Below are 14098 nucleotides of genomic sequence, written 5' to 3' on the forward strand. Positions count from 1 at the left end.
CCCTGGTAGTCCGTTTGGTCTCTGATCATGGAGTAGACCCTTGCACTGACTCTGGAGAGGAGAACCCTGTGCATCGTGGCAGGCTCGCTCACATGAATCTCCTCCAGGTACGATTCGAAGCATGCTAGACAGAGTTCGAAAGTGTCGCCGGCTTCCTGGGATTGTGGGTCGAGATCCAATCTGTCCAATCTGTAAAATGCTCTCTATGTTTTAAAATTGCTGTTAATAAAATTGATGCACCATCAATAACTCTCAGAGACAGGAAGTGAATGATAGGCTTTTATTAGCAGCAAAAAGGGAGCACTACATCTCGGAGACTGAGGGAGGAGCAGTGCCTCCAATCCCCTTTATACAGGGGTCTGTGGGAGGAGCCACAGGAGCAGTCAGCAGAGGGGCGTGTCCAGACAGGTATACATAGTTTACCACAGTTACACAGCTCTGGATCCATGGTGAATTGGCTGTTCGGATGCATTGCTGGCTTGGCATTAGAAGACAGACGGTGTGGTCAAAGATACTGAAGGTCTGTGATTGGTGGTGTTCCTCAGGGATCTGTACTGGGACCTCTACTCTTACTGATGTATATGAATGACTTGACTGAAAATGTAGATGGGTGGATTAATAAGTTTGCAGATGATACAAAGATTGGTGGTGTTGTAGATAGTTTAGAAGACTGGCAAAGAATACAGTGGAATATAGATCAATTGCAGGTATGGGCGGAGAAATGACAGATGGAGTTTAACTCAGCTAAATGTGAAGAGCTACACTTTGGTAGGTCAAATATAAAGAGACAGTACACTGTTCTGGTCAAGACCCTTAACAATGTTGAAGAGCAGAGGGAGCTTGGGATCCAAGTTCATAGCTCCCTACACAGGCTGATATGGTAGTTAAGAAGACTAATGGAGAGCTTGCCTTTATTCTCCAATTGAGATGTCAAGGGCACGAGCCCATGATCGACTCCATTGCTTCTTTCCAATTGAGGCGTAAGCAAAATTGAAGTTAACCAGGATGCGAGCAGAGGACAGGCAGGTGTTGGGTGCCATCTGCCGGTCTTCCCCTCCTTCTCAGAGAAATAGCCAAGCATCTGGAAAGAAATGGATCTGTCAGGCAGACCCAGCATGGATTCTGCAAAGGCCGGTCCTGTTTGACAAAAGTACTGGAGTTCTTTGAGGATATAACAAGCGCAGTGGATAGAGGGGAACAGATGGACATTATTTACTTGGATTTTCAGAAGGCTTCAATAAGGTGCCACATAAAAGACTTATTCGTAAGTTAAGGATGCATAGAGTGGGGGGATATGCTAACATGGATAGAGGATTGGTTAACTAATCGAAAGCAGAGGGTTGGGATACATGGGTGTTACTCTGGTTGGCAGTCACTGGTGAGTGGTGTGCCACATTTGTCAGTGCTGGGCCTACAACTGTTCACAATATACATTAACGGTCTTGAAGAGGGGACTAAGTGTAGTGTATCTAAGTTGCTGATGACACTAAATTGAGTGGAAAAGCAAATTGTGTAGAAGATACGGAGAGTCTGCAGAGAGATATACAAGGGGTGATTTATATGTTCGTGGCCGAAGGTAGAAGGAGTCAATTTTAGAAAACTTAGCACATTTATTTTTCAACACAGTCCCCTCCTACATTTACACACTTAGTCCAGCGGTTGTGGAGCATACAGATCTTGAACCTCCAGGAAGTGTCCACAGCAGGGTGATTGATAAGTCCATGCCTAAGGTAGAAGGAGATGAGTTATACAGTTCTCTTTACATCCACATGCAGGTCAACTCTTCAAGTGACTACACAGAAAGTTTGAAGTTAATAACTCATCGGGGTGATTGATATGTCTGTGGCCTAAGGTAGAGGATATGAGATACAGAGAGATTTAGGCCAGTTAGTAGAGTGGGCTGAAAGATGGCAGATGGAGTTTAATGTTGATAAGCGTGAGGTGCTACATTTAGGTAGGACTAATCAAAATAGTAGGGCACTGAAGAATGCAGTAGAACAGAGTGATCTAGGAATAATGGTGCATAGTTCCCTGAAGGTGGAGTCTCATGTAGATAGGGTGGTGAAGAAAGCTTTTGGTATGCTGGCCTTTATAAATCAGAGCATTGAGTATAGGAGTTGGGATGTAATGTTAAAATTGTACAAGTTATTGGTAAGGCCAAATTTGGAGTATTGTGTACAGTTCTGGTCACCAAATTATAGGAAAGATGTCAACAAAATAGAGAGAGTACAGAGGAAATTTTACTAGAATGTTACCTGGGTTTCAGCACCTAAGTTACAGAGAAAGGTTGAACAAGTTAAGTATTTATTCTTTGGAGCATAGAAGGTTGAGGGAGGACTTGATAGAGGTATTTAATAGGCTTTTTCCATTGAGAGTAGGGGAGATTCAAACAAGAGGACATGAGTTGAGAGTTAGGGGGCAAAAGTTTAGGGGTAACATGAGGGGGAACTTCTTTACTCAGAGAGTGGTAGTTGTGTGGAATGAGCTTCCAGTAGAAGTGGTAGAGGCAGGTTTGATATTGTCATTTAAAGTAAAATTGGATTGATATTGGACAGGAAAGGAATGGAAGGTTATGGGCTGAGTGCAGGTCGGTGGGACTAGGTGAGAGTAAGCGTTTGGCATGGACTAGAAGGGCCGAGATGGCCTGTTTCCTTGCTGTAATTGTTATATGGTTATGGTGCATGTATTTCTATATTTCGGTTACTCTTTTATTTTGCTGTTTTTGAGTAGTGTGATTGGGAGCCATTAACATGACCTGGGGCACTTCAGCGAAGAATGGCTGTGCGTGCGGCCTGCAGTGGGCTAGTGGCAAAGCATTGAACTGAGTATCACTGAACTCCTGGTTTGATGTTTGGTATTCCGTGTGCTGTTTGCACACTTTTTACTGTTTGCACAGTCTGTTCTTTATCTGTCGCGTTGGATGTTTGATGTTTCCTTGAACAGGTTCCATGGTGTTTCTTTGTTTCATGACTGTCTGCGGGAGGACAAACCTCAGTAGTGTTCTGTATACAGACTTTGATAATAAATGTACTTTGAATCTTATTAGTCAAGGCACTGACTTCAAATGTAAGGAGGTTATGCTGCAGCTTTAAAAAACATGAGTTAGGCTATAATGTAGGAAGGATGTAGAGGTTTTGGAGAGGATGCTGCCTGGATTAGAGGGTATGTACTGTAACGAGAGGTTGGACAAGCTCGGGTTGTTTTCTCTGGAGCGCCGGAGGCTGAGGGGAGATCTAATAGAGGTTTACAAGATTACGAGAGGCATAGATAGAGAAGACAGACAGTACTTTTTCCCCAGGGTTGAAATGTACAATACCAGAGCGCATACATTTAAGGTGGGAAGGGGTAATTTTAAAAGAGATGTGAGAGGCAAGTTTTTTCCACAGAGTGGTGGGTACCTGGAACATATTCCTTGGATGGTAGTAGCTGTAGGTACATCAGGGATTTTTAGATAGGCTCATGAATGTGAGGCAAATGGAAGGATCTGGAAATTTTGTAGGCAGAAGAAATTACTTTGGTTGATTACTGATTTAATTGGATCAGTATAATATTGTAGACCAGAGGGTCTGTTCCTGTGGGGTATGGTTCTATCTGATGTGTCCTATGGGAGGTGATATGTGGAAGGGGTAAAGGACTGAAGAACAAGGAATGAATCTGATATGAGAGGAGGGTGGGCCATGGGAGAAAGGGAGGAGGAGGGGCACCAGAATGAGGGGATGGGGATTTCAGAAGAGAAGGGATAAGAGGGTTGCCAGAATGGTGAATGGAAAAAGAGAGATTGGGGATAGGAGAGAAATTACCAGAAATTGGAGAAATTGCTGTTCATGCCATACATTTGGAGTATTCCACCTGGATAGCCAAGATATTGCTCCTCCAACCTGAAGGTGGCCTCATTATAGCCATAGAGAAGGTTGTAGACTGACTTGTCGGAATGGGAGTGGGTTGTAGAATTAAAATAGGTTGCCACCGGGACAGTCCGCCTTTCTTGATGGTGCTTGACAAAGTGGCCACCCAATCTATGTTGGGTCTTACCAATGTCGAGGAGGCCACCACACCATGAGCACAGGATACAGTAGATGACTTCAACAGGCTTTTGGAGGTGAAGTGTTGCCTCACCTTGAAGGTGAGATTTGGGGCTCTGGTGGTGAGGGAGGAAGTGTAGGATCTTTCAATGCCTTTTGATGGAAACTCTGCTGGAGGATCTCAGCGGGTCAAACAGTAGTTGTGAAGGGAGAGGACAGACAATATTATGAGTCAAAAAACCTTGGAAAATTGGGAAGTACAAAAAGAAGAGGAGGAGGAGTAAAGCAGGGGCCAGAAGCTGATTGGTGGAATGAGGATGTGTAAAGGGCAAAAGAGTGAGGTGAACTTGAGCGACAGAGGCAAGTCAATCTTCAACTGCAGAAGTTGAGAGGTAATAATTTGCAGAGACGGGGAAGGTGCAATGGAGCAGGAGTAAAGGGATTCTGTACCAGGAACCAACATAGACTCAATGTTGTTGCTGAGGCCGAAGGGGGAAGAAAGAGGTAGAGATGAAGAAAGGGAAAGGGAAGTGGGGAGAAGGAAATGAGATTCTAACCTTACCCTTTGCTCAAAGTGGTGCCCTGGAGATTTAAAAATCTTTTGTGTATTGTGCAAAGTCAAATTCAAAGTAGGGTTTATTGACTTTTACAAAATTGGACATCACGGTTAGTGTTACATTAGTAAAGTGCCAGTGACCTGGGTAAAATTCTGCTGCTGTCTGTAAGGAGTTTATATGAAAAAGAATACCACGAGAACAGAAAATTTAAAGTCCATTGTCATGCAAAGCATCCAAAGTGTTTCTATACCAAGGAAGTGATTAGGTTTGTGCAGATTGGTTCAAGAACCAAATGGCTGAAGGGAAGCAATTATTCCTAAACCTGATGATGTGGGACTTCCAGCTCTTGTACCTCCTGCCTGATGAAGGAGATCTGTGAGAAGGAGGCATGGCCAGGAGTGTGTAGATCTTCAATGGTAGATATTGCCATCTTGAGGTAGTGTCTCATGAAGATCCCCTCAATAGTGAGGAGGACTATACTCATTCAGGGTAGGCATCCAGGAATATACCAATGATATAATGGGCTGAGGCAGCTTCTCTCTGCAGCTTCTTACATTCCTGTGCATGCAATTTGCTGCTCCACACCATGAAAGGATGTTACTGATACTTGTAACTAAACATCTGTTGCACAAGGCCTGACTACCATTGGTCAATATTGGCACCAGGCAGCTTGTAAGACTCCTCAGGAAGGGTCTTGGCCTGAAATATCAACTGTCACTTCTGCTTTGTAGATGCTGACTGACTTGCTGAGTTTCTCCAGCATTCTGTGAGTGTTGCTCTAGATTTCCAGCATCAATAGAATCTCTTGTGCTTGTTGTGCTTGTCAGAATGTAGTCTGAACCCTTCTTGTCTAGGTTTAGCAACTCCTCAGCAAACATATCTCTACACAACTGCTGCCTTCTCCACTGAGCTTCTCAAAACTGGTGCAGGAATCCTCCCTGTTTGAAAGACATTTTTAATTCTCCTTGCAATTCCCAGACTAACCTGTCATCCACTGCCAAAGTGAAGCCACAGCACCTTGCATTTCACTGGGGTAATAGACAATAGACAATAGGTGCAGAAGTAGACCATTCAGCCCCTCGAGTCTGCACTGCCATTCTGAGATCATGTCTGATCATTCACTATCAATACCCAGTCCCTGCCTTGTCCCCATATCCCTTGATTCCCCTATCCATCAGATATCTATCTAGCTCCTTCTTGAAAGCATCCAGAGAATTGGCCTCCACCGTCTTCCGAGGCAGTGCATTCCACACCCCCACAACTCTCTGGGAGAAGAAGTTTTTCCTCAAATCCATTTTAAATAACTGACCTCTTATTCTCAATCCATGCCCTCTGGTACTGGACTCTCCCAACATCTGGAACATATTTCCTGCCTCAATTCTATCAAATCCTTTAATTATCTTAAACGTCTCAATCAGATCCCCTCTCAATCTCCTCAATTCCAGTGTGTACAAGCCCAATCTCTCCAATCTCTCTGCGTAAGACAGCCCTGCCATCCCAGGAATCAACCTAGTGAATCTATGCTGCACTTCCTCAATTGCCAGAATGTCCTTCCTTAAACCTGGAGACCAAAACTGTACACAACATTCCAGGTGTGGTCTCACCAGGGCCCTGTACAAATGCAAAAGGACATCCTTGCTCTTGCAACCCTAATCTACAACACAATGGCATGAACATTGAATTCGAGAGTTTTACAGATTAACTTGCTTGTGACCTACACATGGAAACGTGCAGGGAAATATGTCATTGCATCAAATCAGTGAGGATTATTCACCAAGGTAGCATGGCAACAACTCATTAACCCTAACCCGCACATCTTTGGACTGTGGGAGGAAACCCACATCATCATAGGGAGAAAGTACAAACTCCTTACAGGCAGCAGCAGGAATCAAATCCTGGTCTTGTTTTGGGTAGTTTAAAGCGTTGCATAAGCTGCTACGTTACCATGCTGACCATTTCTCATATTCAGATAACCGCTGTCCTTTTCCCTCTCTTCCTTATCACACACGTACCCTTCTTTCCACACTTACATCCCACCAAACTCTTATCTCCCCTCTCCCTGTTTCCTTGCCCTCCACACCCATTCCATCTGCCCATCACGAACTGGATGCTCTCACTCAACTGTTCCCATTTACTCATTCCACCTCTCTTCTTTAGTTCCATCTGCTTTTCCTCTCCTATCAGGTTCCACACTTTTGCCTCCATCTATCACCTCCCAGCTTCAATCAATATCTCGAGCCCTGCCGTCAGCACCCTGATTTAATCCTAACCTAATCACGGGACAGTTTACAAAGACCAATTAACCTACCAACCAGTATGTCTTTGGAATGTGGGAGGAGAGTGGAGAACCTGGAATAAACCCACGCAGTCACGGGGAAAATGTACGAACTCCTTACAGGTAGCGATGAAAATTGAACGTGGATTGCTGGTACAGTAAAGCATTGTACTAGCCACTATGCTACAGTGCCAGCCCACCTGACTATCTGCCTGTCACCTCTCTTCACCTGGATCGACCTATGGCTTGACAGTTCTTGTTGCCCCCTTTCCCCTCACCTCTATCTTTCAGGCTAGATGAAAGGCCTTGACCCAGAATGTTGACTGTCTGCTTCCCTCTGCGGACGCTGCCTGATCCACTGACTGCCTAACCTCAATACAAGCCAATTTACAACGACCAGTTCACCTACTAACTAGTACACTGGAAGGAAACCAGAGCACCCAGAAGAAACCTACACATTCCACCGGGACGAAGTACAGAGACTCCTTACAGAGGTCGCTGGGATTGAACCCAGACTCCAACACACCGAGCAGTGACAGCATTGTACTAGCCACTATGCTACTGTGGCTCCCCGAGCTAAAATAGCACCATGCTAACCACAACTCGTCTCCACAGATTCACTCAATGTGCTCCTTGCAGAGCAATATATAAAGCTAGGCCTCTATTCTCCAAGTATGAAAAGAATGAGAGGAAATTTTATTGAAACTTACCAAGCTCAATAGGGAGAATGCAGTGAGGGTGTTTCCCCAAACAAGGCGTCAAGAACCAGGGCCATAGTCACAGAATAATGGCTGGATTCTTTAGACTGGAGTTGAGGAGAAATGTCTTCGGAAGTTCTTTCAGCAGCTCCAGTTCTTTTTTACTGCAGATTCCAGTGTCCGTGGTCTCTTGTGTTCATTGCCCATTTCCTGGTGTTGGTGAGTGGCACTCGGGTTTGGAGTGAGTTCCAGTAGTGTACCGAGAGAGTGCTGCACTGCTGCAAGTGTCAGCCTTCAAATGAAACTTTAAATTACTGTGATGTATTTGCAAACGACTCCCGTTACTATTAATGAAAACTGCTGGTGAATCATTCCCAGTGACAGGCCAATGACTTCATTTAATGCCACCATCGTTAAGCTACACTCAGTTGCTGTTCAGACCAAGCATTAGAGTGGGGAAGAAATGACTTTGACCACGGAATGATTGTTGGAGCCAGAAGTGGTGGCTTGAGTATTTCAGAAACTGCTGATCTCATTAGGGTTTACAGAGTTTACAGAGAAAGGTGTGAAAAACAAAAAAAAAACACATCCAGTGAGCATCAGTTCTATGGGCAAGAATGCCTTGTTAGTGAGTGAGGTCGGAGAGAATGATTAGACTGGTTCAAGCTGACAGTAACTCAAATAGTCACACATTACAACAGTAGTGTGCAGAAGAGCATCTCTGAATGCACAACAGATTGAACATTGAATATACACTCAATGGCCACTTTATTATCTGTAGGAAATATCTAATAAAGTGGCTACCGAGGATAGACTATCATTTTGTTGCTTCTGTGATTTTCTTGTGCACAAATCAGCTTCTTGCATTACTACAGTGACCGCAGATTGGAAAGTACTGTGAGTGTAAAATGCATTTTGGACATTTTGAAAGGGATGTGAAATGCACTGTAGACATACAAGTCTTTTTAAAGCGTAGGGAGTGTGATAATTGGCTTTTGCAACAAAAGTGTAATTGAGACTGTGTCACAGTCTGATACATTTCAATTTACCCTTACTTCAGCACTTTCAGAATCACCATGTAATTGCAAAATGTCTCTCTCCACTTGGACATTGAATGCTGAAAGATTTAATAGTCTTTTGTTTGAGCTTTCCCTAACATCTCATCTATCTGTGATGGAACTTATCATTTGTTCAGTCACCAAAAGTAAACTGGCTTTCTTCGATCGACTTTTATCGTGTGTGGATAAATATATCCTCTGAACTGGCCAAAGCCACACAGAGGAGGGGCAAGGGGTCCTCTTTCCCTCATCCAACTCCAGCTTTACTGTGTACGTAGGACAATATTTCAGGAAGCAACCCTTTTTCCTCTTTAATGTAGGAGAGATAAAAGACTACAGATGCTGGAATCTGGAGGAACTCAACACAGGTCTAGATACAGAGTTTCGACTCAAAACATTGACAACACCTTTCCTTCCACAAATGCTGCTTGACTGGCTGAGTTACTCCTGTAGACTGCTTGTTGTTCCTCTCTGCCTTGATGCCGCCACTGGCGTATTAAAGGCAAGGCATTCTGGCTATTTAACTTACCGACCTGCACAGTTCGGGATGTGGGAGAATCCCACGTTGTTATGGAATGTGAAAACCAAAACAGGCAACTGCTGATGTTGGAAGTCTGACTCAAAGCAAGAAAATGCTGGAAATACTCAACAGGTCAAGCAGCTTCTATGGGAAGAGAAACAGTTAATAAAGTTTCAGGGTGAAGCACCTTTATCATAGTGAATATGCATTTTCTTTATTAACAGAAAGTATGCTTAAACTTGTCAGGATTGAACCAGACGATAGGCAGAGGTTGCCATGTTACTGCCCAAGAAAATAAACTCTTAGAACAGCTTATTTCAGTTACTGGAAGTAGATTTTCGAGAGGTCCTGACCAATCAAAGGGAGCATGTCATAGAGTCACAGAGCGTACAGTGAAGAATGAGGCCCTTCGGTCAACTAGCCCCTGCCAGCCAAGATTTCCATTTAAGCTAGTCCCATTTCAAAGTTTAAGTAAACTTATTATCAAAGTATTTATATAGTGCTTATAAAAAGTATTAACATCACCCCCCTTGGAAGTTTTAATGCTTTATTGTTTTACAGCATTGAATCACAATGGATTTAATTTGGCTTTTTTTCAACAGAAAAAGACTCTTGCCTGTCAAAGTGAAAACAGATCTCTATAAAGTGATGTAAATTAATTACAAATATAAAACACAAAATAATAGTTTGCTTAAGTATTCACCCCCTTCAAGTTAGTATTTAGTAGATGCGCTTTTGACAGCAATTACAGCCTTGAGTCTGTATGGATATCAGCTTTGCACACCTGGACACTGCAATTTTTTCTCCATTCTATTTTACAGAACTGCTCAAGCTCTGTCAGATTGCATGGGGATTGTGAGTGAACAGCCCTGTTCAAGTCCAGCCACAAATACTCAATTGGATTCAGGTCTGAACTCTGATTGGGCCACTCCAGGACATTAACTTTGTTGTCTTCAAGGCATTCCTATGTAGCTTTGGCTTTATGCTTGGGGTCATTGTCTTGCTGGAAAACAAATCTTCTCCCAAGTCTCAGTTCTCTTACAGACTGCATCAGGTTTTCCTCCAGGATTTCCCTGTATTTTTGCTGCATTCATTTTACCCTCTACCTTCACAAGCCTTTCAGAGCCTGCTGCAGTGAAGCATCCTCAACAGCATGATACCCCACCACCATGCTTCACTGTAGGGATAGTGTGTTTTTGATGATGTGCAGTGTTTGACTTACACCAAATATAGCATTTAGTCTAATGGCTATTTTGCTTTCATCAGACCATAGAAACTTTGATAGAACATTGATTTCAGTGTCTCCCACATGACTTCTGGCAAACTCTGGCTGAGACTTCATGTGAGGTTTTTCAACAGTGGCTTTCTCTGCCACCCTCCCATAAAGCTGCGACTGGTAAAGCACCCGGGCAACAGTTGTATGCACAGCCTCTCCCATCTCAGCAACTGAAGCTTGTAACTCTTCCAGAGTTGGTATAGGTCTCTTGTTGGCCTCCTTCATTAGTCCCCTTCTTGCTCAGTCACTCAGTTTTTGAGGATGGCGTGCTCTAGGCAGATTTACAGCTGTGCCATATTCCTTCCATTTCTTGAAGATTGACTTAACTGTACTCCAAGTATATTCAGTGACTTAGAAATGTTCTTGTATTCATCTCCTAACTTGTGCTTTTCAGTAACCTTTTCATGGAGTTGCTTAGAATGTTCTTTTGTCTTCACAGTGTAGTTTTTACCAGGATACTGACTCACCAGCAATTGGACCTTCCAGATACAGGTGTATTTTTACTACAATCAATTGAAGCAGCTTGACTGCACACAGGTCTCCAAAAACGGATCTCCATTTAACTAATTATGTGACTTCTAAAACCATTTGGTTGCACTGGTGATGGTTTGGTGTGTCATATTAAAGGGGGGGTGGTTGAATGCTTATGCAATAAATTATTTTCAATGATTTTGTGTTTTATATTTGTAATTAATTTAGATCACTTTGTAGTGATCTGTTTTCACCTTGACATGAAAGAGTCTTTTTCTATTGAGTGTCAAAAAAGCCGAATTAAATCCATTGTGATTCAATGCTGTAAAAAATAAATCATGAAAACTTCCAAGGAGGGTGAATACTTTTTACGGGCACTGTATGTTTCCACATCCTACCTTGAGATTAATTTTCTTGCAGGGATTTACAGGAGGAAAAAAAATTAAATTTCACACAAACTATACATAAATAATCAAAGACAGACAACTAATCAATGTGCAAAAAAACTTAGCAAATAGGAAAATAATACTGAAGATGTGAGTTTTAGAGTCCTTGAAAGTGAGGTTGTTGAATCAGCTCAGAATAGTGGTAAGTGAAGTTACACACGCCAGTCCAGGAGCCTAATGGTTGTAGGATAATAACTCTTTCTGAACCAGGTGGAGTGGGTCCTAAGGGTTCTGTACCTTGATCGCATTTGCAAGAATGGGGCATGGCCTGCATTGTGGGATCTTTAATGATGGGTGCTAGCTTCTTGTGGCAGTGCTCCAGGTAAGTGTACTTCGATGGGGCGAGTTTTGCCTGTGATGGACTGGGCCGTGTCCACCACTTTTCATATACTTTGCCATTCCTGGTCATTGGTGTTTCTATACCAGCTGTGATGAAGTCTGCTGGGATACTCCCCTCTGTGGAGCTTGCTGAAGTTCTTGATAACATGCTAAATCTATGGAAACTTCTTAGAAAATAGAGGCATTATCATGCGTTCTTTGTGTTGGCACTTGTGTATTGTGTTTGTCTGTGTATCTCTTAGTCTAAACTTTTCCTATCCATGAACCTGGACAAGTGTCTTCTAAACATTGTTAATGTATCTGCCTCAACCAGTTCCACCCTCTGGCTGAAAAAGTTGCCCCTCAAGTTCTTATTAAATCTTACTCCTCTCACCCTAAATCTATGGCTTCTAGTTCTTAATTTTCTAAATTTGGGAAAAAGTTTACCGTCTAAGCCGCTCATGACTTTATACACCTCTATAGAATCACCCCTCATTCTCCCTCATTCCGATGTATACCATCCCAACTTGCTCAACCTCTTCCCATAAAGTCCCTTGAGTCCTGATAACATCTCCTGGATCTTCTCTGCACTCTTTCCAGCTTGATCACATCATTGCTATAGCAGGATGACCAAAATGGAACGTTATCCAAATGCAACCATGTTATTCTGCAATATTATTGCAGTGAGGCAACTCAGTTCCCTGTATGTTTCTATGTACATGTAATAAATAAATCTCAATCTGAATCTATTGTTTTACTACAATGCACTATGTAATTATTTGTTCTGTATGAACAGTATGCAAGACAAACATTTCACTGTATCTCAGTAAATGCAACAATAATAAACCAATCCCAAAGTGAGATTCAATGGGTGATAAAATTTCTGCATGGAGTTTACACATTCTCTCTGTGACTTTGTGGGTTTCATCCCAAAGATACATGCTTAATTGTCCATTTTACCTTTCCCCTAATGTGTGGTGGAATTTAGGAGGAAATGATGAAGAAATCAGTAGAATAAAACAAGGTTGGTACATAATTAATATAATATCAACTAAACAGATGGGCACTTAATGGTCTTCACATACTCTGAGCTGAAGGGTTTGTTTCCAAGCTATTCACAACACAAATATTGGTGTAAGGTGGAATGAAAGTTGTTTTAACATTTCATCAAAACAGACCTGAAAGTACAGTATTGCTTCAATGCTATTTCTCAATGTCCACTATTTTTTTAGTTGTAAGAGGCTTCCTTTTAATGTATTCAATTTTTAGGATGCTGTCTGGACTAGAGGACCTGGGTAAGGGGGAGAGGTTGACCAAGTTGGTTCTTTATCCCCTGGAGCGAGAGAGATTTACAAAGATAAAGATTTACAAAGTCCTGAGGGGTATGGATGTGGCTGATGGGTATCCAGAACGGAAGAGCATAGATAAGGTCATATGACATGGACGCCACAGTAGCATAGTGATTAATGTGATGCCCTTACTCGGGTCATTAGAGTTAGGCATTCAATTCTGATGTCGTCTGTAAGGAATCTGTACGTGGAATGTGTGAGTTCTCTCCAGGTGCTCCAGTTTCCTTCCACAGTCCAAAGATGTACTGGTTGCTAGGTTAATTGGTCATTGTAAATTATCCCATGATTAGACTCAGTTTGAATCAGGGGCAGCATAGTTCAAAGGGCCAGAAGGGCCTACCTCGAAAAAAATATTATGGTACTTGACTCATCAAATCTGCTCTGCCATTTGATCACAACTGATATATTTTTTGTCAAAACCCCATTTTCCTGCCTTCTCCTCATAACCTTTGATGCCCTTACTAATCAAGAACCTGCCAATCTCCAAGATACAAGATAAGAGCAGAAAGACTTTAAAAAGAGCTGAGAGGTTACCTTTTTACAGAGAGAGTTGTAAGTACCTGACGTGAGCTGCCAGAGGAAGTATTCGAGGCGGGTACAACTGCAAAATTTAAAGGCATTTGGATAGGTACTTGGTGGCAAGGGGCTTGGTGATTATGGGTTGAATGCATGCTGCTGGAACCAGCAGAGGGAGCTGTGGTCAGAAAGTGGCTGAAGGGCCTGTTTGACAAAGATGTGTGGTGATACCCCAAATGCAGAAGCAGGTTGAAGAGTTCACTGTATTCTGATAAGACAGAACAAAATAATAAATACTGGGCCAACAGGGCTGCTAACTATAACCCTCGAACTAAAATCTAACAATATCACCATGGCTCAGAAGCAGTAACTTAATACTAAAGTAGTGCCACTCTTTTACAACATCAGTCTATGCTAGGTACGTTATCCGGCCCCACAGCTTTGTGTGGGTTGACCTTCATTGGGGTCTTCCTCACATTAGCTGCCACCAGACAGTGTGTCTGTTCCTCTTGGGTGGGGGGGGGCTTCCTCATTGGCTCGTCATTCTGTGCATCACACTGAGCGTAAAACAACATTGAGCATGTAAGGAAGA

Source organism: Hypanus sabinus, chromosome 5 (genome assembly GCF_030144855.1).
Source record: "Hypanus sabinus isolate sHypSab1 chromosome 5, sHypSab1.hap1, whole genome shotgun sequence".
NCBI classification, from domain to species: domain Eukaryota; kingdom Metazoa; phylum Chordata; class Chondrichthyes; order Myliobatiformes; family Dasyatidae; genus Hypanus; species Hypanus sabinus.